Here is a 26,849-nt window from a genome sequence, read left to right on the forward strand (position 1 = left end):
ATTGGCCCAATGGCAAAAGGTTTTTGAGGTATTGTGTCAGATAGGCCCCGTAGATTATGAGGTATGGCACCCAGGGAAAAGGAGAGAAACCCAAATCTATCATGTCAACTTACTCAAGGTCTGGCATGATAGGGAGGCCCTTTTTATCACTCCCCTTGCCACAGACCCTGAGTTAGGCCCTGAGATCCCAACAATGGTAAAGACCAGCTCTGTTGAGATTGGGGAGACACTAGGGACAAGCCAACTCAAGACACTCAGCTGGACCAGCTGATAGAAGCAGTGTTTTCAAGTCTACTGTGATACACTCACTTGACATACCATTATACTGAGATACAAACTGGACAAACAGTAAGAGAGACTGCTTGACCCTTACGGGAGGATGTGGGACACTGTCAAGACTGAACTCCAAACTATGCTGGTCCTGGGTGTGGTGGAGGAGTCACTCAGTGAGTGTTGAAGCCCCACAGTTCTCATCCCAAAACCTGATGGCATAATGAGATTTTGCATGGATTTCCATAAAGTCAATGCAATTTCCAAGTTTGATGTATATTCCGTGCCTACGATAGATAAGCTACTGGAATGTCTCGGGGCAGCAAGGTACATATCTACATTTGATTTTGCAAAAGGGTACTGGTAGATTCCTTTCATTCCGGAGTCCAGAGAGAAGACTGCATTCACCACACCATTCAGGCTGTATTACTTTTGAATGATGTGTTCGGGCTGCATCGTGTGGCAGTGATCTTTCAAAGACTAATAGACCGGGTTCTCCTTCTGCATGGGCGATACTCTGCTGCCTATTTAGGTGACATAGTTATATATAAAACCAAGATTGGGACAGTCATTCCAGCCACATTACCACAGTAGTACAGTTCATCGCCAGCACCAGCCTAACTACCAACCCAGTTTAGTGCAGGACCGGAAACCATGAAGCTACATACTTGGGATACATGGTGGGAGGTGGGCAGACAAGGTGCAGGCTTTGGCCAACTACTTGATGCCCATGAGCAAGAAGCAAGATAGACAGTTCCTGGGTTTGGCTAGGTAACACAGTGCTTAATGTCAAACTTCGCAACTATTGCAGCCCCTCTTACTGACCACATGAAGGATGGAAGACAATGGAAGATACAGTGGTCTGATGCTTGTAATAAGGCCTTGTGAACATTAAAAGAGAGCTTATGTTGTGAACCAGTGCTCTGCAACCCTCACTTTTCAAAGAAGTCCATACTCCAGACAGGCACATCAGATGTGGGGCTTGGGGCTGTACTCACAGACCTTCAAAGGAGAGGAACACCACATCTTGTATCTGTGTTGAAAATGATTGCTGTGTGAAAAGGCATACTCAGTAATAGAAAAGGAAGTGGATGCGAGGATCATGCACTGGTACCTACCTCTACAACCACACAGGTTCTAGGTGTCCCACAGAGTCAGCAAGACCCAGAAAAACGCCTGTTTCTTTTCTCAGAGGGCAGACACTACAGCTGCCAAGGACAGCATGCCCACCACAGAACACAACTCCCTGGGGTCATTTTTGAGGGGCAGGGTATGTGATGAGGTATTTAAACCCAGCACTGACTGGGAAGGGGCTTGGGAGATTCTGTGGGCTGAGGTAGCCCTGCAAATCATGCATGGTAAGAAGGAGGGCTTTAAAAGGAGGAAGCTGCAGTATGCAAGGCGGAGAAGCCCTGAGAAGGGCGTGACTAGAGTGGCTCCTGAAACAGCAGGAGGAATCCTTATGCCAGAAACCACCCCAGCTTTGTGACGAGTCCAGCGAACCCAAGGGGCAAGCCACATAGAGAGGGACTGACTTGGCTACCCAGCCATAAGGACTCCAGCAAAGCTGCTACCCAGGCATCCCTGAAGTAAGGTGGTACCTTGCAGTTGTTGACCCCAGGAGGGGCTTGGTTTATGTTGACCTATACTTTTTCTTTTCCCCCACTCAGAAGCAAAGTAAGCAGACCCACAAAGGCGAGGCCACTACCACGAGTAGGAGGCTGTGGCTTGTACTAGGCCAACCCTATGGTGGAAAGTGGGCATAGCGAGGGGCCCCAGCCCAGCTAGGGAGGCGCCCCAGAGGGACACTCTTTACATGGGGCCTTTGAGTTTTGCAATTCATATGAACCCAAAACTCGGAAAAATCTGACTGCCAGAAATCTATCTATATAGCTAAAATGCACTGGTAAGTTTTGCCAAACCTGGTGTAAAATGAAAGTGATATAGCATTAGCATCCATGTGGGAAGATATCCTACCCTAGGAATGCTAGGTCCATGCATTCTGTACTGCATACAGCTAGCAGTTTTCGTGCAGATATGCTTGCCAAAGCATATTAAGGAAATAAGCAAATTAATGTTCTGGTACACAATGGAGAAATATTAATTTTACTCTCTCTTATTGCTTCTCAGTGCCTGTTGTTTCTTGCTTTGCTAGTAAGTCCTGCATAATTGCTCATACACAAGTTAATATAGAGAAATGCTCTCTGCTCCAAATGTGACAGATCTCAGCTTACAAAACTCCCCAAAAGGGATTTAATAACATCCTGTCTCAGATAATCAGTGTCAGTTGTAGTCACTCTAATCCAATTCGCAAGTGCAAGGTTGAGAGATAATGAGTGATTATACAATTTATTTATTTGCCTGGCATATAAATATGAAAATGAATTTAGCAGCATTCCTGACTTACGTGGGAAATTGTGTGCTTTTCTAGTCTGCCAGTGATAACACATACATATGTTATCTGTCATGCATTAGAAATTATAATTTAGGGGGGGGGGGAATGGAAAATGTTATCAGTTCAGTGACCATTTTTTTCTCCATAAAGGACTAGCTGCTAAAATAATATAACCAGCATGGCCTGCTTAAAAGTAATATTTTTATAGTTATAGTATACAGCCAGTGTTATTTCCTGCATGAAAAATGTCCTCCTCTATAAATAGCCTGATTAAATGCCGATAAAACCTCCTGATTGCTATTTTGGAATACTGTATTATTATACTGTATGCTGACAATATCATTCAACTTTCTGAGCTTTCTCTTTTTTCATATCTTTATTGATTCTTAATGTCTTCAGGCTCTTCACACAACAGTTTCCTTAGCATCCTGCTCTGTGGGTGATGGAACGGAAACAAATTCTGATGTCAAGTGAGGTCTTACTCCATGCATACTACTGTAATAACCTGTTTTCACTTATTCTACAAGGCAAACTATTGGCCTGGTATATTCAATATATTACTTTGAATTTAGTCTCCAACCAAGCTGCCAGGAACCACATGAATTACTTTGAGACCAAAAGTCACTTTGCAAACAAGTCCAAGATACTTGCTCGTTAACTATGCACAATACATCAATTCACTGTCCTGCAAGAACAAATAGCTGCTTTTCCGTTTATTGAGGGTGGCAGATGACAGATCCTTTTATGACTGGGACAGACGCAGAAGAGCTGCTTTGCAGCTAGCATATTTAAGTAATAATGTTTTGGGAGAGGAAAACACAATGGAAAAGAAAAAGAAATCCCCAGTTTTTGCAGATGGGTAAAAGCTGAAGCAAAAGCGGAGGCTTCTGCTAAGCATAAATTTGGCTCATACACTCTTCTTCCAAAGACACTATTCCTGGTACACAAGAAGAGATGTGAAGATTTTTACAAGCCACAGAGAAGATGATAGTGTTTCTCCTGCCTCCTGAGGGTTGGACATTTCACAGCTGTTGCTTTCTCAGACTTTCCAAGGCTTAGGTGAATAACTGTTTGAGCAGACATACCCAAAGTGAATAATTCTTGGCCTGATTTTACCACCCTTGCTCTTGCTCTTGAAAGGAATAGGGAAGTAAGGTACTAGTCACCAGGAGTAAAGATGTCAAAATCAGGCTGTATATTAGGGCAGGGTTAAACTGACTACTTTTTTGAAGGGTGTCTTGAAATGAAGGGGCTGTGAATGGACACATACATTATCGGGAGACATATGCTACTAGGATTATCCAAGCTCTGACATTGTTATTTATATACTTTTTATACAGCACTATTTATGTCCCGTAAGACAAGTTAAAGCATAATTTCTGCCATTTTTGCTTTAACTAACACTGGTCTGCTACTTTAAGTGAATTTATTCAATTTGATACAGCATGTTAGATCTGTTTCCAAATTTTAATACAAACTTGAATCTTAAAATGACTTAAATAGTAGATATGCCAAGTTGTGGACACCTAGGCCCAGATCCACAAAGTTTCAATGGAAATTAGGAGACCAACTACCTTTCTGGATCTGGGCCCTAGTTTCAAGTGTTAATGTTTGTTCTGTTTTCTGGAGCTGTCTAAAAGCTATGAAAGTAGAATAGTTTAGTTTAAGATCAAAGGTCTTCTGAGGTGTTATGGGGAAAGCTACTGTGATGACGAGCTGTAATGAGTCACCAGCAGGCAATGTGGAAATTTGCTAATGCTGAATCTGCTTGTTTCCTCCTGCGAGGAGGGTTCTGAGTTGTGAGGTACAGAGGATTCCAGGGAAGTTGCGAGAAGTGGTACTTAGCATTTTTCTAGTACTGTATATTGTTCATAGCACAGCGCCAACTAACTTCAGTTGCAGTTGTGAGCGCTCAGCACTTCTGCAGATCTGGTCCCAGATGTCTCACATTGTGCACCCAGAAAATAAAGACCATTCAGTTTAGTGACCTGCTGTGGAAGATTTTGGTTTAAAGGCTCAGCTTAAGTGGTTATGCTCAGAATCTTATAGGAACTCTGTGGCAGGGATAGAATCCAATTCTCCAGCACGGCAATCAACTGCCTTAACTATCCTTTCTCTTCGTGCAGCGTCTTGCCTCATTCACTACATACCTTCCAAGTGTCACTGTGTCTATGGCCGATCAGCAAGAATTCCTGGGCAGCAAGTTCCCTTCTGCCTGGAGCTCGACTGGAGTGTGTCTCCAAGCCCCAGTCAGACAACTGCTTCGTGTGAAGTCAACCAGTCCAATTCCAACAAGATTGTTTGAATATAGATTGTAGGTATGGACAGGTTTGGGTAGCCAAATCCAGAGCCTGCAAGAGGGGATAGGAGAAACTGGTGGTTCTAGTATAGGTTAATGGGGTCAGTGTCCAAAACTTAATAGACATGGGCTGTAGTCAGACAATGGTCAGAGAGAGCTGGGGTGAGAAAGAACCTTTGGGCACTATACTCCTTCAGTACATCCATGGGGATGTACATCCATACCCACAAGGTAAGTCCAGGTAATGCTACAGAACCATACAGCTACCACTGACATACAGGTGGCCCCGAATTTAGTCTACCCTGTGATAACTGGGCGAGACTGGCAGTTCTTCTGGGAACTGATGGGATTAGGATGAGGGGAGAGGTCCCAGAGGGGAAAGAGGGAGGGAGGGATAGCTCAGGGGTTTGAGCATTGGCCTGCTAAACCCAGGGTTTTGAGTTCAATCCTTGAGGGGGCCATTTAGGGATCTGGGGCAAAAACTGGGGATTGGTCCTGCTTTGAGCAGGAGGTTGGACTAGATGACCTCCTGTGGTCCCTTCCAACCCTGATATTCTCTGATTCTATGAAGAGGGAGAAGCAGATGACACAATGAGAGGATGCCCCCAGGGTTGGTCAGCTTTGGTGGACACAGTGACCCCGGGGAAGGAATATCAGCGTCCTCAGGTAATGGTCCCATGTCACCAGTCAATGACCCTGCTCACGTCCTGCAGGGGCTTGAGCTAAGGACCACATACTCCACCCCCTGACACAGACCTACTTTTTGAGCCAACCTGACTTCATCGCCGAGTAACAAAGTGATTTGACATTGAGTCAGGCCTACGAACGGCTCACCCAGGTCAGTGATGAAGTACAAGACCCATGATTATTGAAACAATGGCCACACTTTAAATTACAAAAGAAAAAAATCTACCAGGTGGTGAGAGACCCACAGACAGGGCAAGTCTGGATGTAACTCCTTATTCCCCAAAAGTTTTGAAGGGAGGTGTTAAAGCTGGCCCATGTGATACTCTGTGGAGGACATCTTGGGTGGGGAAAATCATTGGAAAGGGTGACCCTAAGATTCTGTTGGTATGATGTCCACCAGGAAGCGTGGGACTAATGCGCTTCAAGCCCCAAATGTCAGTGGGAAAGCCGGAGGAAGGTCTCTTAGGCCCCTCTAGTACTTCTTCCCTATGGTAGGTCCCCACTCCAAAGAGTAGGAATGGATTTAATAGGCCCTTTGAAAAAAAGCATAGCAGGATACCAACATATCTTAGTGATAATGCACTATACTACACACTACCCTTAGGTGATACCTCTCCATTCCACGAAGGTGGCAGTCATCACCACCAAGTTGATGAAAGTATTCACTTGGATAGGGATTCCTAAAGGAATAATCACATACCAGGGAATCAATTTTATTTCACAATTACTGAAGAAGCTATGCAACTTGCTGAAGGTGAAACCCCTAAGAACATCTGTTTATCACCCACAGATTGCCAAGCTGGTGGAGCACTTTTAATAAAACTTAAAAGTGATGCTAAATAAGTTCATGACCTTCCATCCTTGTTACTGGGATCAGCTCCTAACCTCCCTTCTGTTCTCCATACAGGAAGATTGCCATGCTTCTACAGGATTTTCCCCGTTTGAGTTTTTGTATGGGAGACAACCCTGGGAAATATTAGATCTGATTCGTTAAATGTGGGAGGGGCAGGAGTCAAAGTCCACCAACTCAATAGAGTATGTATTACGATTCAGAGAGAAGCTAAAATCCCTGGGCGAGTTTGCAAAGGAGAACTTGCTGAAGGAGCAACACAACAAGAAGAAGAATTACAACAAAGGCGCCTGTATCTGAGAATTCCAACTGGGGGACCAAGAGCTATTTCTGCTACCTACCACTGAATCCAAGCTGTTGGCCCACTTTGAAATAGTGAAGTTATAAACTTTGCCAGCCTCGGAAGAGGAAAGCAACCCAAATATATCATGTCAGCTTACTGAAGGTATGGAAAGAATGGGAGGGACTCTTCATCATTCCGTTCCCTCCTGAGCCTGAATGTGGCCCCCATGCCATGATGGTTTCTCAGTTGGGGGACCAAATCAATTGGGGAAGGCTTATGACCTTAGCAGGAAGAGAAGATACACAAACTCATCAGCACATTCATCTCTGTGTTTTTGGCAACTACCAGGCCACATGTACCCAGTGTTCCACTGTATAGAGACTGAACGCAGCCAGGAAGTGTGAGAAAGCATGCAACCATTAACCAGAAAAACGGTGGGAGACTGTGTGACAAGAGCTGCGGAACATGTTGGTCACGGGGATCATCGAGGAGTGACACAGTGAGTGGCAAAGTCTGATAGTGCTTGTGTCCAAACAGGATGGCTCAATGTGGGTCTGTATTGACTTTTGAAAAATGAATACAATATCCAAATTCAACCCCTATGCTGTGCCACAGGTCGATGAATTGCTGGAGAGTCTGGAGGCTACCCAGGCACATATCCACCCTTGACCTAACCTGAGGGGAACTGGCAGAGCCCCCTTGCTCCTGAATCCAGGGAAAAGATGACCTTCTCTAGCCCTGGGGCTTATTCAAGTTTAGAATCACGCCCTGCAGTCTGCATGGGTCGCGGCTACATGGGTCGTGGCTACATTCCAGAGGTTAATGGATAAGGTATTGTGCCAACCTAGCATGCAGCTGCTTGTGTTGATGATACCATCATCTACAGCGGGACATGGGTCAACCACATAAAACACCTCACAACAGTTCTACAAGCATTCTACGAGGCTGGGCTGATGGCTAACCCAGATAAATGTCAATTAGCCAACTGGGAAGTGAACTACCTGGGATACACCATGGGTGGGGCATGGCGACACCTATTAGTAGAGAAGGTAAAAGGCCTTGTCAAAATACCCGATCCCCTCTATAAAGAAACAAGTATGATGCTTCTGGGGCTAGTGGGGCACAATAGGTGGTTCATATCCAATTTTGCCACCATAGCCACACCCTTGATGACCTAGTAAAATATGTTTCACTTGGACAGATCTGGTGGACCAAGGCCTGTGCCAAGACCTTCCAGGGATTAAAAAAACACAGCTGATGAAGGAACCCGTTTTATTTCACCCCGACTTTTCAGAACTTTTCACTTTACAATGGACACATTGGATGTTGGCCTTGGAGCCATACTATTGCAAGAAATAGGGGGAGAGGAACATCCCATCCTATATCTCAGCAAGAAGCTGTTGTCCCTGAAGATGCCTATTCGGTGTCAGAGAATAAGGCTCTTGTGGTAAAGTGGGCTGTGGAGACCTTACATTATTCCCTGTGGGGCCAACCATTCCAGCTAGTGACAGATCACATGCCCCCACAATGGCTACAATCCATGAAGGACCATAACCCCGGAGTCATCTGGTGGTATTGGTCCCTGCAGCCATACCACTTTGAAGGACAGCATCAAGCCAATAAAGATCATACAAATGTGGACTTCTTTTCACGAGACCGGGGAGACTGTCAACCCAAGTAGACCTGGTGACTCGGAAACTGAGTGGGAGGGTATGAGATGGGGTCTAGAGGCCCCGCACTGAACCAGGGCTGGGCTAAGGAGGCCCCACCTTTCAACAGGTGCAGGGCATGCTCCTAGTGGAGGAACAGTTTAAAAGAACACTGGGAGGCCAGGAATGAGCTGCATATGGCACTGGGAAGCAAAGTTGATGCTGAGAGCTGTGCCAGGAGCGGCAACAGCTTTGTAAAGGCTGCTCTAGCAGGAGAGACTTGATAGCTTTGCTAGCTGGAAACCCTAAATGAGATTGATTGAACAGGACACTAAAAGTATGTTTCCTTCCCCTTCCCCACCAAACACATACATCTACACAGGGATAAAAGACCTGTGGCACAGCCACAGCTGGCCCGGGTGAGATGACTTGGGTTTGTGGGGCTAAAAAATTGCTGTACTGATGTTCGGACTTGGGCTGGAGCCTGAGCGCTGGGACCCTTCACCATCGCAGGGTCACAGACCTTGAGCTCCAGCCCAAGCCTGAACATCTACACAGTGATTTATCAGCTCCAAACCCTGAGCCTCATGAGCCAAAGTCAGCTGGCCCAGGCCATACGTGGATCTATTTATCCCTGTGTAGACATACCATAAGAGACCCAGGAGAATTTACTAAGCCAGTGACCACACCCCAAACTGAGGCATTCCAGACTGGTAAGAAGTGTCCCAGGGGAAAACATAATTTGGAGTAGTTCAATAACTGAGTCGGATGGGTGCAATGGATGGGCTTGGGTCACGCTGCCCCACCTCCACCTGGTAGTGACCGAACCTCTGGAGGAGCAATCAGAGCACATGGGGTTGATTCAGGGGCCCTCTCTGAGATGTCTAGCCTGGCAGAAACTGTAAATCCATGAACTGATCACTAGGCCAGTTGGCCAAAACAGACCTTCTGACCAAAACATCCAATCTCGATTTTAAAATTTCCACTAGTGGAGAATCCACCACAACTCTTGGACAGTTGTTCCAATAGTTAATTACCTTCACTTTTAACAATTTGCACCTTATTTTCAGTCTGAATTGTCTTGCTTCAAATTCTAGTCATTGGATATGTTATACATTTGTCTGCTAGACTGAAGAGCAAATTATCTAATTTCTGTTCCCCATGTAGGTACTTATAGACTGTGATCAAGTCACCCCTAACTTTCTCTTTGGTAGATTGAGGGTGTGATCCACCAAGGTACTTAGGCACCTAAGTCATGTTTTTAGGCACCACTGTGATCCACAAAACTCCTGGCTGGCTGCCTCCTCACCATGTAGGTGCCTAAATTAATTAAGCACCTGCTTTTTTTCCTCTGGGCATTTGCACTCCAGCCTTTCTCTAGGCACCCAGCCACCTATCTCCAGCCTGAGTATGTGCACTGCTGCCTCATGATAGGCATCCAGATGGCTATCTGCCGCCTAAAGCCCAGAGCAATTCACAAACCGGGAAAGACAGGCATTCATCCGCCTCAGTTGTGTACAGGGGCCTGATCCGCAATGTGGTCTCTGAGAATGCCTATGGGATCAGGCACCTCAGGTGAGCCTACACGAAACAACCAATGAGGGGAGAGAGAAAAAAGAAGGAGGACACCCCCCTCCCCCATAACCTTTCACCTACTGCTTAGGGTATTCACCCAGGATGTGGGAGACCACAGTTCAAGTCTTCTCCTGAGATGGAGAAGGGAGTTGAATGGGTATCAGTCATCTTATAGATAAGTGCCCTAACCAGTAAATGATGGAATAGTCTGATGTGAGGCTCTGTCATTCTCTCCTACTGAAATTCTTTCACTTTAATTAGACAATTACATATTAATTGAGCCAGTGAAAGAGTTAGAAGGACTCTATAGCTTAGTGGTTAGGGCACTTACCGAAGAGGTAGCATGTTGACTGTTCATACCCATTCTCTCCCTGAGACAGCAGGGGGACTTAACCTGGGGGCCTCCCACACTCTAAGTGAGTACCACAAACACTAGGCTAAAGGTCATAAGGGAATTGCTCCTTCCTGCCCCTTTTGTTTTGTGCCTCACATGAAACATAGGTGCTGAGCACCTGCTTTCCTGCAGTTCATGGATCGCTAGCAAAGCTAGGTGCCTCCCTGCAGCCTGGACTTAGGTGCCTATCGCCAAAAGAGGGGGAGGCTTAGGAAACTCCTTTGGTTAGCATTCCCATTGCCTAGTTTAGGCAGGTCCCCACCTAGGGTGCTGGCTTTGTAGATTACAGTCTAAGGCATCTACTTCTCCCCATTCATTTTATAGGGATCCTAACAGTCTAATTCAAGTTTTGTGGTGCAGAGTTGTTCCTGTGACCTTTGTATATCCCACGCTGAGCTCCTTGAGTCTTTCATGATAAGGTATGTGTGGTAGGGTGTGTAAACCCCACACTCATTAATCAGGGTCTAACAGGTGCCTGAGTACAATTAGGCCACTGGGAGGCACATGGAAGGGGTGATAGGCATAATTAGTGATGAAACACAGCTGGGGAGGAGTTGGGACTTCTTAAAGGAAGGAGCAGAGGGTAATGGGAAAAAGAAGGCCAGGAAGGTGATCCTAGAAAGCAGGTTTTGGTCCTTAAGCTAAAGGTAGAGAGATGCCTGGGAGGCCTGGTATTGGAACTGGAGGGTTTTGCGCCAGGAGGCCACCTCAGAACAGTGAAGCCTGTGGCTGGAGGAAGGTTGGTGTGAGGTAGTAGGAAGCTGGAAGTGGTGATGCCTAACAGGGAGTGACAGTAAAGTCTAAGGGGTGTTTGGGCTAGAGTTTTAGGGACTGCAGGGAGAGATGTGTACCTAGTCAATGTCTGGAGCCCTGTGTGCGTTCCAGTCGGGAATAGAAATTAGTGGTAATTAAGCTTTTTTTTTATGTAGCTTTGCTTAATTTCAAAAAATGTACCAGATCTTTTCTCTGAATGCAGAAGGACTCAAATAGCAGGAGACAACTTATTTTGCTCCCAACATCAAGAGCACACTCTTCAGCCTGCATCCCTGACACAAAAACTTCCCCCTAGGTTTCTTCCAGGGTCCTGTGCTTTTAGCTACTCTTTTTGGCACGTGTGTGTGTGTGTGTGTGTGTGTGTGCGCGCGCACTCTCTCCTGTCTCTTCTCAGTTTCTTTGTTATGCCTGCACAAACGCTCCTATCCAAAACAATACTCAGCAAAAACTCCTGGGTGGGTTCACACAGCCCTTTTGTCTTAGAGGCGGTTTATGCTTACAGTTATGTTAGGTGTGAACTCACTCTTCAATTATCAGTCTTAATCCTATAACAAGGTTTCACCCAACTCATAAGAGAGGGAAGAACTCTGCTGTCTCTCTCTTGGCCCTAGAAAGTAGAGACACCTGGAAGGTGCAGGACTGGAGAAAGCTCCTGACGCAAGAATAGGAAGCAGACCTCTGGCAGAAGCCCTGGGAGGTGCTACTTGCTACAAAGAGCCCAGGGAGGGACTGGGGGAAAAGGCCTGAAGAAAGACTAATGGTAGGCAAGAGTCCAGGTGGGCTAGCGGCAAGGCATGTGACAAGCAACCTTACCAGCTGCTTTGAGAGTCACTGGAGAGGAACACATTGTCAAAGGTGGGCCTGGGTTCCCCTACCAGCTAAGGGAAGGTGGTGTGAAGTCCCCTAATAAGAGGGGATAAGGGAAATTCAGAGCCTAGAGAGAAGGGTGTAAGGACTTCGGGGGCCGGAGACCTGATGCAAGCCTGAGAAAGTCCAACAAATAATTCTGTCCCCCTAGAAGTAGAGAGATTTTAAAGTGACCTGACCTGGAGGGCTGAATCTTGAGAACAGGCAGACCACCACAGACCAGAGTGACCTTGACATGAGGTGCTGGACAGGAAAGAGCGGCTACGCTATGACTGGTCTGAGGGGTGCACCAGTAGAGAGTCCACCATTCTATAGCATGTTTTACAATCCTTTAATATTACTTTTGGCTCTTCTCTGAACTCTCTTCAATTTATCAATATCCTTGAATTGTGGACACAGGAATTAGACACAGTATTCCTGTAGTGTCTGCACTAGTGCAGACACAAAGAGAATGTAACCTCTCTCCTACTCAAGATTTCTCTGTTCACGCATCTAAGGATTACATTAACCCTTTCGGGCACAGTGTCACAGTGAAAACTCATGTTCAGCTGATTAATCAACATGGGCCCCAAATCTTCTTGAGAATCACTGCTTTCCAGGATAATCTCCTATCCTGTAAGTATAGCCTACACTCCTTAGATTTAGCTCGAGCAAAATGCATATTGTTCGATTGTATCCAGCGTGCCAAATGATCCAGATTGCTCTGTATCAGTGACCTCTGTCATCTTCATTTATTACTCTCCCCATCTTTGTGTTGTCTATAAACTTTCTCAGTAATGAATTTTTGTCCCAGGTCACTGATTAAAAAAAATTTGAATACCGTAATAGCCCTGCTTTGAATCTTGCTAGAGGTTATCATTAGGGTAACCAGGTGTCCAGTTTTTGACAGGAACACCTAGTCAAAAATGGATCCTGGTGGCTCCAGTCAGCACTGCTGACCGGACTGTTGACTGTCCGGTCGGTGCAGCAGGGCTGGCAGACTCCCTGCTAGCCTTGGTGCCGTGGCACAGCTCCCAGGATGCAGCTGGCATGTCGTCCCCCCTCCCCACCCCCCAGCTCCTATGCATAGGGGTAACCAGGGAGCTCTGCACCCTGCCCCTGCCCCAAGCGCCACCTCCTCAGCCCCCATTGGCCGGGAACCGTGGCCAATGGGAGCTGTGGGGGCAGCGCCTGTGGATGGGGCAGGGCGCAGAGCTGCCTGTCTGTGCCTCCGTGTAGGAGCCAGAGGGGGGACATGCCACTGCTTCTGGGAGCTACTTGAGGTAAGCGTCACCTGGAGCCTGCACCCCTGATCCCCCTCCTGGGCCCCAACCCTCTGCCCCATTCCTGATCCCCCCCTCCCACGCTCCTGCACCCCTCGGTCCCAGCCCAGAACACCCTCCTGCACCCCAAACCCCTTATCCCCAGCCCCACCCCAGAGTCTGCATCCCCAGCCAGAGCCCTCACACTCCAATCCTCTGCCCCAGCCCAGAGCCCCCTCCTGCACCTCAAACCACTCAGCACCAGCCTGGAGCCCCCTCCTGCCCCCCAAACCTCTCACCCCAGAGCCCACACCCCCAAGCTGGAACCATCACCCCCCCACACACACCCAAGCCCCCTGAGCCAGCCTGGTGAAAGTGAGTGAGGGTGGGGAGAGCAAGTGACAGAGGGAGGGGAGATGGAGTAAGGTGGGTGGGGCCTTGAAGGGGTGGGGCATGGGTGAGGCGGGGCAGGGCAAGGGCAAGGGTGTTCGGTTTTGTGTGAGTAGAAAGTTGGCAACCCTAGTTATCACTATGCATCAGGACTGAGGCACACTGGTAGGGAGATGTGGAGCGCTTAGGGACACATTCTTTTGTGGTGTCCAACACCGAACCTTTTTCTGTGGCTAAATAGGTTCCAGGTTGTCCATCTGGAACCTTTAGGTGCACCAGATTTACTAGTAGACCTGAAGAGAAGTGGAATTTAACAGCTAGCTGAGTACAATTTGATTAAATTTGGAGGAAAAGAAACAAGTTCAGAAAACCATGCAGCTATAGAAAAATGTGGTGAAAACCCTAGTCATACCCTGTATCTGATTATTTCTAGGCAGATACTATTAATATTCTCTTTTGAGTATTGTACTTGTAAAGCTGATCTTTTGCATACTATGAAAAGCAATAGCTAGTTCACTTTGCTTATAGCAAAGAAGTCTTTATTTTATACTTGCTGGCACTGTGGAGTAAGGATCTCCAGTCTCTTAAGTAATCATAGATCATTTCAGAGCTATCTTTTCAACAAGACACTGTACTCTTGACAGTTCACTTAAGCCAGTGGTGGGCAACCTATGGCCCGTCGGGTAATCCACTGGCTGGGCCATGAGACAGTTTGTTTACATTGACAATTGGCAGGCACAGCCGGCCACTGGGAGCTGCAGGCGGCCATGCCTGCGGACGGTCAATGTAAACAAACTGTCTCGTGGCCCACGAGCAGATTACCCTGATGGGTGGCAGGTTGCCCACCACTGACATAAGCAGTTAATTCTTAGACTCTATACTAAATAACATATCTTAATGGTTATCTAGAACCCTACAGTACCACTTAAGAAATACGCTATTGTGACAAAGAAATAACAATGTTAATTATATAATACTGAGCTATTTTTTTATTACTCAGATTTTACTTTTACTTCAGCAAAATCTCAAAGTGAATAATCATTTTGGGATTTAATCCATTTGCTGGTTAGAGCCTGTTCACATATTATTTTAATATTCTCAGTAATTTCTTGTGAGTAGCATATTGTTGGTGCTGTAGTTAAAATACTGTATATAGGTAGGGGTGTGTGTGTGTGTGATCTGTGGACAATTTCCACTGGAATTGCACTTAGGTGTTTGATACCTCCTCAAAATCTTTCACACTTTCTATATATATAAGTGGATATGTGGGTAGTTTGTAAGCTCTTCTGGACAGGGCCTCTTTTTGGTTTGTTTGTCCCCTAGCACAATGGGACCCTTGCTCAAGATTGGGTACTCATAGGTGCTACTGCAATGCATAACACAAATAACTGCTAAAGATCTGTTTTTAAAACACTAGTTTTAAAATTTAGCTAATATTTGAGGCTGGAATCATATGCCACCCAAACAAATGGAGATAGCTTTAAGTTAGCAGGGTCTGTTTCCTGTGGAAGGTTTTTAATTTGAAAATCAGTTTGTCCCTTGATTGCATAGAGTATAGAATGATTGATTGATATCTGTTGTCTGGGTAGTAACAGTAAGTTTGTTTTTTTTAGTCCAACTATAACCATCTGCAATCCAGTCTTAATACACTTGACCTGCCATGTAGCCTTGGGCAAGACATTTCACCTCTGTATCCTCTTCCACCTTTTGTTTGTCTTGACTATTTAGATTGTAAATTCATCAGGGCAAGGACCGTGTCTCACCAGGTGTTGTGACATATGGTTCTTCATACTGCACAGTCTCAGTTGGAGACTCCGGCTACTATTATACAAAGAAATAATTACACAGGAAAAAGTTCTAGAAGAGTCACTGTGATGTGTGGGAGACAGATTCTTCTGAGGAAGCAGTGGGCAAAGCTAGATTGGAGAACGTCTGAGAGAGGGTAGTCCTGGAGATGTCTAGGGGGAAAAGTTTTGGAAGCATCATGGGTCAAATTGATCCCCAAGGAGCATGAAGACTGGGTGGTGGAGGAATTTGAAATGATTCTGGATACTTTCCTAAACTAGATGAAGTGGTTGGTGGTGGATGTATTCAGATGAATAACAAGCCTGTAGGCCACTTATATCAGGGGCTGAACCACTTACTGTATCTGGATAAAGGCCAATACTCTCTGAAAGAACTTCAGCAAAAACTTTCACAAAAAACCACCAGGTGTGAGCAATCAGTGCACAATTAAATCTATTATGAACTGCCTGAATTATCCGCCTTTTTTAAAAAAAACCAAACAAACCAGCTGTTGTGGAACACCTCTTATTTAGCAATTACAAAAAATCTGTGGTCAAGTGGGACTTACTACTGCTTGGTTAACTCCTGTCATGCTGATTTGTAAGCTATCTTGAACAACAGAACTATATTTGCAGTAGAAAAGAGTTTCAATCTTTATCTTGATATAAATTGTGGAGCTCATGGATGGCAGGCAGTTTATCTGTTTGGACAATATCTAACTAAAACTACATTAAGAAGATGTAAACTGTTAAAATATTTAAACACACCTTTCCAACAGCAGCTGCCAAAGATTAAATGCTAGGTGCTATTTTAGGTACAACACGCTATTATTAACAAATCTTGCATTTTAGAGAGAATCTTTAAATGTGAAGGATTTCCGGAGCACGCTACTAACTACACTTCAGGGTAGTATATGCCATGGGAGTTTGGATCCTGCAAAGTGCTGAGCACCACTCAGGAGAAGCTCAGCCATTTACATGCTCAAGCCCTAAACTCAGACTGAGTTTTCAGGATTCTGAGCATTGGTCTAACTTTTGCTTCCATTGAAGCCAATGGCACTTCTTACGGTTGACTTCACTGGGAGCATATTTAGGCCAACACTGAACACTACTGAAGACCCCATCCTTAAATTCCATACTGCTGCCCCTTCATGCTTTTTAGTTCCTTGGCTTTCTCCAACACACGCAGTTTGCTCTGAAATTCTCCAGGTTTTGCCTCAGTCTGAAGATTTTGAAAAAAAAAAAAAACCTGGGTTCAGCTGCTAATGTATTCACACATGAAGATAACACACTGCTCCAAATGACATTTTTGCAGTCCAATAACTCAAAAGAATGGCTGTAGTTGGAAACATCAAAACGGGCTTGCTCTTGTACTCTTGCTCTTTCAGAAAAGAGAAAAGTTTAAGGTCAGAAGAAAATTTGTTTAGTGTTTCTAAAAGGTACTAATCTCTGAGATCAGGGTTATAACTGACGCCCTGCAGAGTGGGTTGTAGTACATCAGCCCCCAGTAGGTGTCTGGTAGCATGCTCACAGGCAAGTGCTGTAGATGTTCCAAGTGTAACCTCCACTTCTGGAACTCTGGACTGAGCCTCTCGGGGGGGGGGGGGGGGGGGGTCTTATGGATTACAACAATACCAACTAACAGAACCATCTGATACCATTTCCCAGCATGCTTGGAGTCAGGAGTGAGGGCAGAATGGACCAGAAATGCCTGCAGAGTCCAGTAGGGAGGCTTCTGCATGGGATGATATGGACAAGTAGTTTACTGGGCCAATGATGAGCCAGGGCTGCTCAGCCCCTCAGTGGCAGGGGACTGCCTGACTCAAATTAAACCTTGTCTGTGTCTGAGTTTGGAGTGGAGAGGAAGCTGAACAGCTCAAGGAGTCTGTCTGACTCCCCACAAAGTGAGTCTTGGAACTGCTGTGGGATCTAGTGCTTGGGCCAGGCAGTTGGGCTACCGAGAGCCACAGATCTCCAAACCAGGGAGACAGGAGAGGACGCTGCTCCAGCCATGGTCAAAGATTCTGTAAGAGGACCCCTTTTTTTTGTTTAAGCTGGCTGATGTTCACAGTGCTGCAACACTCATCTCTGAACTCATCCTGAGCCTTCCATGTGCCTGGGAAGATGCCAGACAGGGAGCTGGTGGCTGGGAAGAGTTGTGAGCGGTGAGAAATTTGTTCAGGTTTTAGTACTTATTAGTTAACACTAACTCTGTCCTTATTGGGAGCAGGAAGATAGAATTTTGGTAATCATTTCTTCGCTGGGACTTTTGTTGATGTACCCTGTTTTGTATGTACTGGATTTTATACTCCTTGTCAGGAGTGGTAGTATTACTCATTTCCCAAGGGACAGCATCCCTTGTGTCTTGGACACAGAGAGGCATCACCTTGGGTGGAGGCACCTGATGCTGCACAAGAACCCAGGACCCAGCAAAAGGGAGAAGCCACTCCAAATAACATGTACTGGGAAGGAGACTTGAGCCACACCATGGAGAGAGGCTGCACAAGCACTAACGGTCAGATTTTTAATGGTATCTAGGTGCCTAACTCCCATTGAAATCCATTGAAGTCGGGAGTTTAAATATTTTTGAGGATCTGGGCCTAGATCCTTTCTTTCAACTCAGCTGTGATTAAGAGAAGGTATGCACTAACAAACCAGCTGGTTTATTACTGTATGTTTAAGCTCACATCTTAAAAATATAGTCTGCTATATTGTGTAGTTCTTAAAGTTAGTATTAGAGAGAGTTAACAAATGGCAAAAACAATTTTGATACTATTTCCATTTCATAGATTTTAAAATGAAACACTTTTTTCACTTATTCTTGGGGAACTTTACATGAAATAGTTGAGACAATCTAAAATTTTGAAGTGTTGTCATTTCCTCCTGTTTTGCTAGTAAATGCAGTAAGATAGGTGGGGTCCTGACTGTATGTATTTTTACACCTCCCTGTCCCCTTCCTTTCTGCAACTCTGTTTCCAATCATCTCCACGTTTCGGAAAAGTAGAATGGGAAAGTTGGTGTTTCATTCCTCCAGTCTGTCACTTTTTTCAAAGATGGAGAAGTTTTAAAAACGTACAAAGTGAAAAGAGGAAAAATGAGAGAAAACAGTGTCTGGGGGGAAGGCATTAGACACGCAATCTATAGCGCATTCAGTAGCAACAAACAAAAGCTTTTCAAAAACCAAAATAAATTTCAAATTTGAAACAACTTGAAAATTATCATTTTTTCCCTGTGGGAAAAATTTAATTTGGACAATTTTTTTGACTGTTCAGACTCTGCAACCTCTCACCCCCACTTTCCCTATGTGAGTTCTTAGTCCCAGCCAGACTGCATGGGAGAAGGAGCAATCGGCGATGACTCCCACATTGCAGTCCTGAGTTGCAGTGAAGATAGGGTGGTGGTAGTCATGAAAAGACCCCTCCCTACTATCCAGCCTCCTTAGGAAGGAACATCACATTTGCTAGGCTTTCCAAAGGTAATCAACTCTGGGGTGTGTCAGACCCAAGGAGGAAGTGAGAAAAGAGTTCAGGGCCCTCTGAGAATGCTGACTCAAGGGCGCAAATGTAGAAAGCGTAAGTCCTCAGTTATGTAGTTGTTATAGAGTAGTTTTTGCCATGCGTTAAACGTTAGTTTTCGAATAATCCAGTAGATTGCATTTCTGTTCTGGAAAGAGTATCTGGAGGCGGTGGGTTACCCCTCTTCCCCAGTTTCTCAGACTTTGGTGGTGTGCTATATATGATGGATACAAATAATTCCTATTTTTGGCTTACAATACCCTGTGACCTCTTATGTTTTGTTTAAAAGTGCTCCTATAAGACTGAGTGACCTAACTTTCATCTGTCCTCTCATGTTATGCCTAAACTATATAGGAAGGATCAGAGTTTTCCACTCTGCCTGAACAGCAACATACCTACAACAATGAATTCTGGCATAGAGTAAAATGTTACAATAGCCATTTTAGGAACCTCATTGTTATGACAGATGCTGCTGTCAAGGGGACTTCTCTGTGAGAAGCCAAGTGTAAAGTGGGGTAATAGTCCCGCTCTTGTGGGGAACTTTCCTGGCTTCTGCACTATCCCCGTGAAGTGGGCTAGCGAAAGGATCTGAGTCCTCGCTCCCACTTCCTTTACCCAGTGGCTCCCTGCCCTTGAGGACTCCCCTTCCACTCTCCTGTCTGGCAGAGTCCTCATAACCCCAACAAGGCTGGGCCCAGGATTCCTGGGGGGCTCAACCCCCAACCCTGCTGTGGTCACCTAGGACAGGGGCTAGGGTGTCCCCACTCCGGGGTACTCTCTCTGCACTGGGCACTTCTCTGATCCACTGACCATTACATACAATTTAAAGCAAATGCAAGTTATTTAATCAACAATTAATTTTAAAAAGAATAAGGAAAAATGGGAAAGGTTAAAGGAAACACATCACCCTGCTCTGTGGCAGGGAACATCACATACAGTGTCTCTGGAATGTCAGGACAGTTCACAGTCTGTTCCTTGTAAGTCCCAGGCCTTCTTCTCAGGCCCTGGCTTTGCTGCAGGGATGCTGTGGGTTGGACACTTGCTCTGGTGGTGGCCACACGCTCTCAGGCTCTAAGTGGTAGGACCCTTCTTCCCAGTGTCGCCCCCGCCCTGTCGGGGTTACAATCCAAGCCTGGCCTGCAGAGCCCCTTGGCTGAGGCGTCTCCCTGTGCTGAGCCTGCTGCCCAGGGTCCCTCTCGCTCTTCCCAGCTGCTCACCACACCCAGCTCCAGACTGCTCCAGCCCCAGCTCCACCACTCTGTCTCTGCTGCTGCTCTGCTGCCAGCTCCCTGGGCTGCTTCTTTGGCCCCTCTGGCTCTGGTTGCTGCAGCTCTGCTCCCAGGGCAAGTCTGCTCTCTCTGGGCTGTGCCTCTGGCTTTGGGGCTGCAGCTCTGCTCCCAGGACAGGGTCTGCTCTCTCTGGGCTGCTTTTCTGGTCCCTCTGGATCCAGCACAGCTCCGCTCCCTAGCTTAGCTTGGGCCCCTGCTTTCTCCTTAGCTCGGCCCCACTCTGTGTGACCCAGGCAAATCCAGCTCACACGGAGGACAGGACCTCCCTGGCCTCCTGACTCCCTGATTAGCCTGCCTGCCCTGTCATTCAGGCTGACCTGGAGCATTAGCCTCTCCTCATTGTTCCTGGGGGCTGTCAGTCTCAGGGTCCTGATTCCCCATTGACCCTTCCCCCTTTTTAGTACTGGGAGCCAGCCAACCAAAACACCCCCACTGAACAGTCCCCTTTCACAAGCACCCTCTCTTGCCACTGAAGTCAGTGGGAGATAAAGGTGCTAAGCACCTTGTGGGATCAAGCCCCAAGTGAAATATCCTTTTGATTTACTCACATCACATTAGGGTATTAATAGCCCAGGCTGGGAAAGTTCCTTTGTCAGAAGGCAAACCACTGCGAAATGTGATTGAAATGAAGGTGAATTAAAACCAGCATTTCTGAGTCTCTTGCTGATAACTACAATCTTGCTGAGAAGTGACATCCATGTGTGGTACAGGGCTCAGAGTCCACTTGTCCTGTTCCTATGTGATCCATTTTAACTGTCAGAATCAAATTGGCAGCAAGGCAGAGCCTAGCTCCGAATCCAGTGCATACGTGTCTTGGCTTTGTCTAATTGTGCCCTTCTGCTTCGTGGGTGAGCAATTTGGGGGAGGGTACAAGAAACCCCCTCTGTTCTCTACCTTCCTTTTCCCATTAAGCTCCCATACAGCAGCCAGCTACAACTAATTCCTGAACTCCCTTGAACACAGAGACTGCTCCCTCCATGTAGACCCTGGTGTGCAAAATGCTCCGTGCAGTCAGGGAGAATACAGGGTGAGAGCCCTCCCTCTACTATACAACACTGGCCACCATTCTGGGGAACTCTGGGAAGAATTCTGTATTTAGGATCTATAACTGGCCTTACGTTGGCCTGTGCCTTAAAGGTGTAATTGAAGCGATAGGGTAAAATCCTGGCTCTAGGGAGGTCAGTGACAAAACTCCCATTGACTTCAATCTGTCAGGATTTCACCCTTGACTTTTATTTCTTTCAGTCCCTGTGTGACTTTGAAACAGAGCTATAACCACGCTCACAAGCTTTCCTGGCTTATATTTTTGATAATTGGACAAACTGTCCTCTCAACACTAAAAGGATCACTTCTTTCAACTCTTATTCCCAGCTAGAAACTGCTTTTTCTTCTCCCCCCATTTCTTGCTCCACCAACCCAGCCAGCATCCGTGAGGCCAATCCTGGAGGTTCCCAGCACTCTCACCTCCTTCTGATGTATTGAAAACTGTTTAATATTACAGCTATCACTTTAAGAGTAAGGGGGTGCCTGGTCCTGCTTACAGCAAGGGCTCTGCAGGGAAATATATGATCAAAGTCAGTCTACAGAGAGCCAGCATAGAGTCAGGTGGAGGGGAGTTGTAGCTTTCTGTTTCAAAGAGTAGCCTGCTTTGTCTCTTTCTGCTGTGAAGTTCTTGTGTGGTGGTCTGAATTCTAAGAAATAAAGTAGTTACATCCAGCCTTTCAGATGGAATATTCTACATTTTTATAGGTTTCAGAGTAACAGCCGTGTTAGTCTGTATTCGCAAAAAGAAAAGGAGTACTTGCGGCACCTTAGAGACTAACCAATTTATTTGAGCATAAGCTTTCGTGAGCTACAGCTCACTTCATCAGATGCATACTGTGGAAAGTATAGAAGATCTTTTATACACACACAGCATGAAAAAATGGGTGTTTACCACTACAAAAGGTTTTCTCTCCCCCCACCCCACTCTCCTGCTGGTAATAGCTTATCTAAAGTGATCACTCTCCTTACAATGTGTATGATAATCAAGTTGGGCCATCAAGGTAACCTATTTCCCCCTTGTTTTTTCCAACCCCCCCCCCCCACGTTCTTGTTAAACCCTGGATTTGTGCTGGAAATGGCCCAACTTGATTATCATACACATTATAAGGAGAGTGATCACTTTAGATAAGCTATTACCAGCAGGAGAGTGGGGTCGGGGGAGAGAAAACCTTTTTGTAGTGGTAAACACCCATTTTTTCATGCTGTGTGTGTATAAAAGATCTTCTATACTTTCCACAGTATGCATCCGATGAAGTGAGCTGTAGCTGACTTCAAGCTTATGCTCAAATAAATTGGTTAGTCTCTAAGGTGCCACAAGTACTCCTTTTCTTTCTACATTTTTATCTAACTTCTGTTTTTATGCTAAGAACACAACATCAACCAGGCCCCATATTGCTAAAAGAAACATCTGAATTGTCACTGAGGTTGATGTCATGCGGAACGTTGATATTTTTAGACAGGGAAAACAAAATGGAAAGGTTTTCAGCCCAAGCTCTTGTCTCAGAATCAGGCTAAGAAGGATCAGAGATAAAAGTCAAGGAGATGGAGGGAGGGGGACTAATTGATGGGAGAGGAAAACTAAATAACATTTAATGAAGTGTTCAGCTGATCATTAGCTTCACACAGTTCTAGTTTAAAGTGAGTTTCAAAGTTGAAGATCAATGCCTTGTGTTGTAGTAGGGAGCAGGAATAGCTCACAATACACAAGCCTGTATTCTGTAAATCTTCTAAAATGCTGTGCTGTCATTTCAAGCATCACTAAATATTTCATTAAATTTTATGTACATACAAATAGAAATGAAATGTTGAGAAAGTTTATCCTCCTTATACTAGAAGGCTTTTTATTTCAGTGTGGTCTGTCTTGTCAATTTCGATGGCTATGGTGAAACTGATATAATTCTTCCTTTTTGCCTCCAATGTTCAACTTCAGGTTCTTGTCAGTACTTTTTTAAAAGAAGACAGTAATTTGCGGCGGGAGTTCTTACCAAGCTGATGTCAGTCAGGTTACAATTAACCATATATCTTTCCCTGGGGGATGAATGGAGACAGCACAAGTGAATACACAGGTTTAAAACAAGCTGAGGTCTCACTAAGATCCTGTAAATACAAGGTTCATTCTGGGAAGCTCGGTGGCAATTTTACCAAGTGTTCCACCACTTTTCTGGTCATTTTGACCTGGCAAGGTAAACAAGGATTAAAAATCAAACAGGAAATATACAAGAACATATGTAATCACCCAGCCTTATTGAGCACAGTTGATAGGGCTGGAATGATGTTTGTTTGTTTGTTTAAAGTCCATTCTGTTCAGGCATGCCATGATACATCTCCCAAAGTCCATATAAATGAGTAAAAGAGCAAGACCTTTCTTCACTGTGTATGGGAACAGTGTATCCTAAAACTAGTTTGCCTGTTGCAATGCAGATGATCATGTACATTGAAGAGCTCACTCTCTCAAGTGAAGTTAAATATCAGCTGAAATTGACAGTCCTCTTAGTTCAGAGAACAGCAGTGCAAAGTTTTTCAAAGCTCTATCCTTACCTGGAGAGGTGACTGTTTTTAGGAATGGGAAAATAGGTCACCACACATGTTCCGCAGCCCTTGGCCTCTGCTTAATTATGTGTGGGCACCTCCTGGGGAACTCTGTTGTGCATGCACAGTCCCACCGTTGTCATCCTCTGGTGACAGGAGTGGGGCTTATTATAACTGTTCGGTTTAGGAAGGCTCAAAGCTGGATACAGGGACAGGCAGGCTGTGGGGGTCAGGGAGACAGTGCTCAAAGAGAGCATGTATGGGGAGAGGGAGCTGGAGGAAGCCTGTAATGGATACAGTATCAGCAGCTGCTGGAGGGGAAAAGTAGCCTGGAAGAAGCCCCTGGCAAAGGCTATGAAAGCCAGGGGAAATAGGAAGGGCCTGGAGCGCTGAGCTGCTGCTGGGAAGAGAGGAGGGCTCAGACAAGGCAGCTGAAAGGGGTGATAGTAGCCTCAGCATCCTAGATGAGTCCCTTGTGCGTGGGCAGTTGGTGAGAGAGAGGGTAGGCAGTTGGTGACTGAGAAGATCCCTATGGGACACACAAACATTAAGGGAGGGGAGCCATGACCTGAAAAGGAAAGGAGTGCACAGATACCCAACCCGTCAACATTTCACTAAGTACTTATGCTCCTCATATTGTATGGTGGGGTGTTCACAGCACAGGGCACTCTAGACAGCCAGCGAACTCCCAGATGACTCCACGTGTGATATGGAGAGTGAGCAGCAGGTGCACAGAGCTCTCATTCTCTCTACCTCCCTGCAAGGGATCCTACCAAAGGAAGGCCCCTGCAACTCTAGGATGTCAGAACTAGCATTGTTCAATTCCTCTCAGCATGAGGTGCTATGAGCCATATCCTCAGCTGGTGTAAATGGCTCCATTGGAGTCCATGGTATCGTGCACCATTTAGAAATATGAAGGGGCCAGGTAGCCCCACCTCTGCCACTGATTTTGTGCAGAAGAAATCAACACAAACCATGGGGAAACAATTCAGCTATGTGAGGTTGCATAGAAGTTCTTGGGGAGGAGCGCAAGGCAGGAAGAATTCATGGGAGGAAGTGGGTTTTAAGGAGAAATTTGAAAAAAGAGGGTGCTTGGAAAACCTGAAATTTGACTTCCCCCCTCACCTCTTATTTACACCAGTGTAAGCGAGGAATACATCCTTTGTAATTGGGGTTACAGCAGTAGATGAGGTAATTCAGGCCCATGAAGTGAAAGCCTGCCTCAAGCATAGGGGACAGCACAAAGCCGGGAAAACAGGAGCGATTGACGGAGTGAAGGGAGCAAGAACAGTGATTTGGTGGGGGGTCAGTTCATGAAGGGCTTTGCCGGTGTGTGTGTGTGTGTGTGTGAGAGAGAGAGCTTGAATGTGAAGAGAGGAGAGGCAAGAAGCCAACAGAAGGATTCTAGAAGGGATGTGTGAGGCATAATCAGAGCAAAGGAGTTCTCTACCGAGAATACTGATCTTTTCTATTTGGGATCCAGGAATTAGCTGCTCACTGGAAGTAGAATATGTAGGATATACATATATCTCTTTCCTGGAAAATCAGCAGTTTTGGTAGCTTTTACTCAAGGTTTTTGTACAGCATTTTTCATCTTCAGAACACACTAGAGAAATTAACTCATTCATTCTCCCAATACCAATATGATCTAAGTTTTTAAAAAAATCTTCTCCATATACAGATGAGGGAACCAAGGCAGAAATATTCCCTGACTTGGCAAGGCCGCTGTCAGACCCAGGATAAGAATGAAAGCCCAGCTCCTCAAAGGTATCTAGGTGCCTAACTCCCATTAATTTCAAATGGCGTTGGGTGCCTAGTACCTTTGAGGATCTGGACCTAAAACTTCCTGCCCCCAGTCCTGTATTCAGCCCTGGTACACTCCTTTTCCTAGCCATTCTTCTTTGTCATGCTTTGCAAGTAGGCCTGGAGGCCAGCCACAGTGAAGTTCAGTCTGTTTTAAAAAGGCATCTCATAGAAATTATTCCCCTTAGCCTGTAACACATCCTCTGTACCACAAGCCCAAGTGCTCACACAAAGGACAGATGGGGAAATGTATTCACTTTTTAGGTTTTGTGTGTGTGTTTAGTTACGGTTATTTAAAGTTTTAGTTTAATGAAGGAGGTAGCAGCACAGAACAAACTCATATTGCATCTCCTATGAGGTTTTATGCTTTGCTCTTAATAAATACACAATACATTTACAGCACAGGGTTCAACTTGTATAACTTGAAGGTAGGTGGGTTGGGTGAGGACCTCAGAAGAAGGGCCTCGGGCATGGCCCCTGCAAAAAAGCTTTTGAAAGTAATTCCCACTTGATTATAAATCAGTCCAATCCAAGGTAAAACTCTGATTTCCTGAAGTATTTTTGGGAGCCCCACAGATTGATTAATCTCTGATAATGTTGCTGTAGCAGAATCAAGACAGGCGGATTCAAACACAGAGAAATCATCCCGATCCTTCTTTACGTTTGCTGTTGGAATTCTAACAAAGGAGATTTCATGGAACCTCTCTAGCACAACACTGGCATGGCCACAGTTTCCTTGGTCAATGGGAATGCCTGGGGGTCGGTGGGGTGTGCTCTGGCAGTCCTGGAGTGTAGTTATTTGTTCCCAGCAGTTTCATTGATTGCTAGGGTTTATTGACAAGATGTTCTCTCCAGTCAATGCATGTTATTTTTAGACTGATCTTTGAATCTCAGTGGGCTTGTTTTGACAGTACATTTCGTAATGCATGTGCGCAGAAGCTTGTAGTAATGCTATTGCAGGGTAAAGCACTTATGTCTCCACTTCACCTACTGTAAGGTGAATTTAGAATCAGGTTTTTCTGGATTATGGAAATGAAACTTTTCTCATTCTTGGAAAAAGGCAGTTTTGTATTAAGGCATAAGAGCAGATTGGATCCACAGTAAACTAAATCCAAATTAAGACTTGATCAAAGGAAAAGATTCTACCATCCTAGGCTTTTCTTGAAGGGGAGCATTGATTGGTGTCAAGGAGGGACACCTGCAAATGTTTT

The 26,849-nt window shown here is 45.5% G+C and overlaps 1 protein-coding gene and 1 long non-coding RNA gene across 10 annotated transcripts in view; one reads left to right on the plus strand and one right to left on the minus strand.

Moving 5' to 3' along the window:
* Nucleotides 1-26,849, minus strand: part of BEGAIN (brain enriched guanylate kinase associated) — a 236,937-nt gene that overhangs the window by 128,130 nt on the left and 81,958 nt on the right. The window lies entirely within an intron of this gene.
* LOC122466251 overlaps nucleotides 11,017-26,849 on the plus strand; it is a 44,115-nt gene continuing 28,282 nt past the window's right edge. Inside the window, exon 1 of the long non-coding RNA XR_006291627.1 lies at nucleotides 11,017-11,141. This is a non-coding gene — a long non-coding RNA (uncharacterized LOC122466251). The remainder of the gene's footprint in view (nucleotides 11,142-26,849) is intronic.

Source organism: Chelonia mydas, chromosome 6 (genome assembly GCF_015237465.2).
Source record: "Chelonia mydas isolate rCheMyd1 chromosome 6, rCheMyd1.pri.v2, whole genome shotgun sequence".
Taxonomy (NCBI): domain Eukaryota; kingdom Metazoa; phylum Chordata; order Testudines; family Cheloniidae; genus Chelonia; species Chelonia mydas.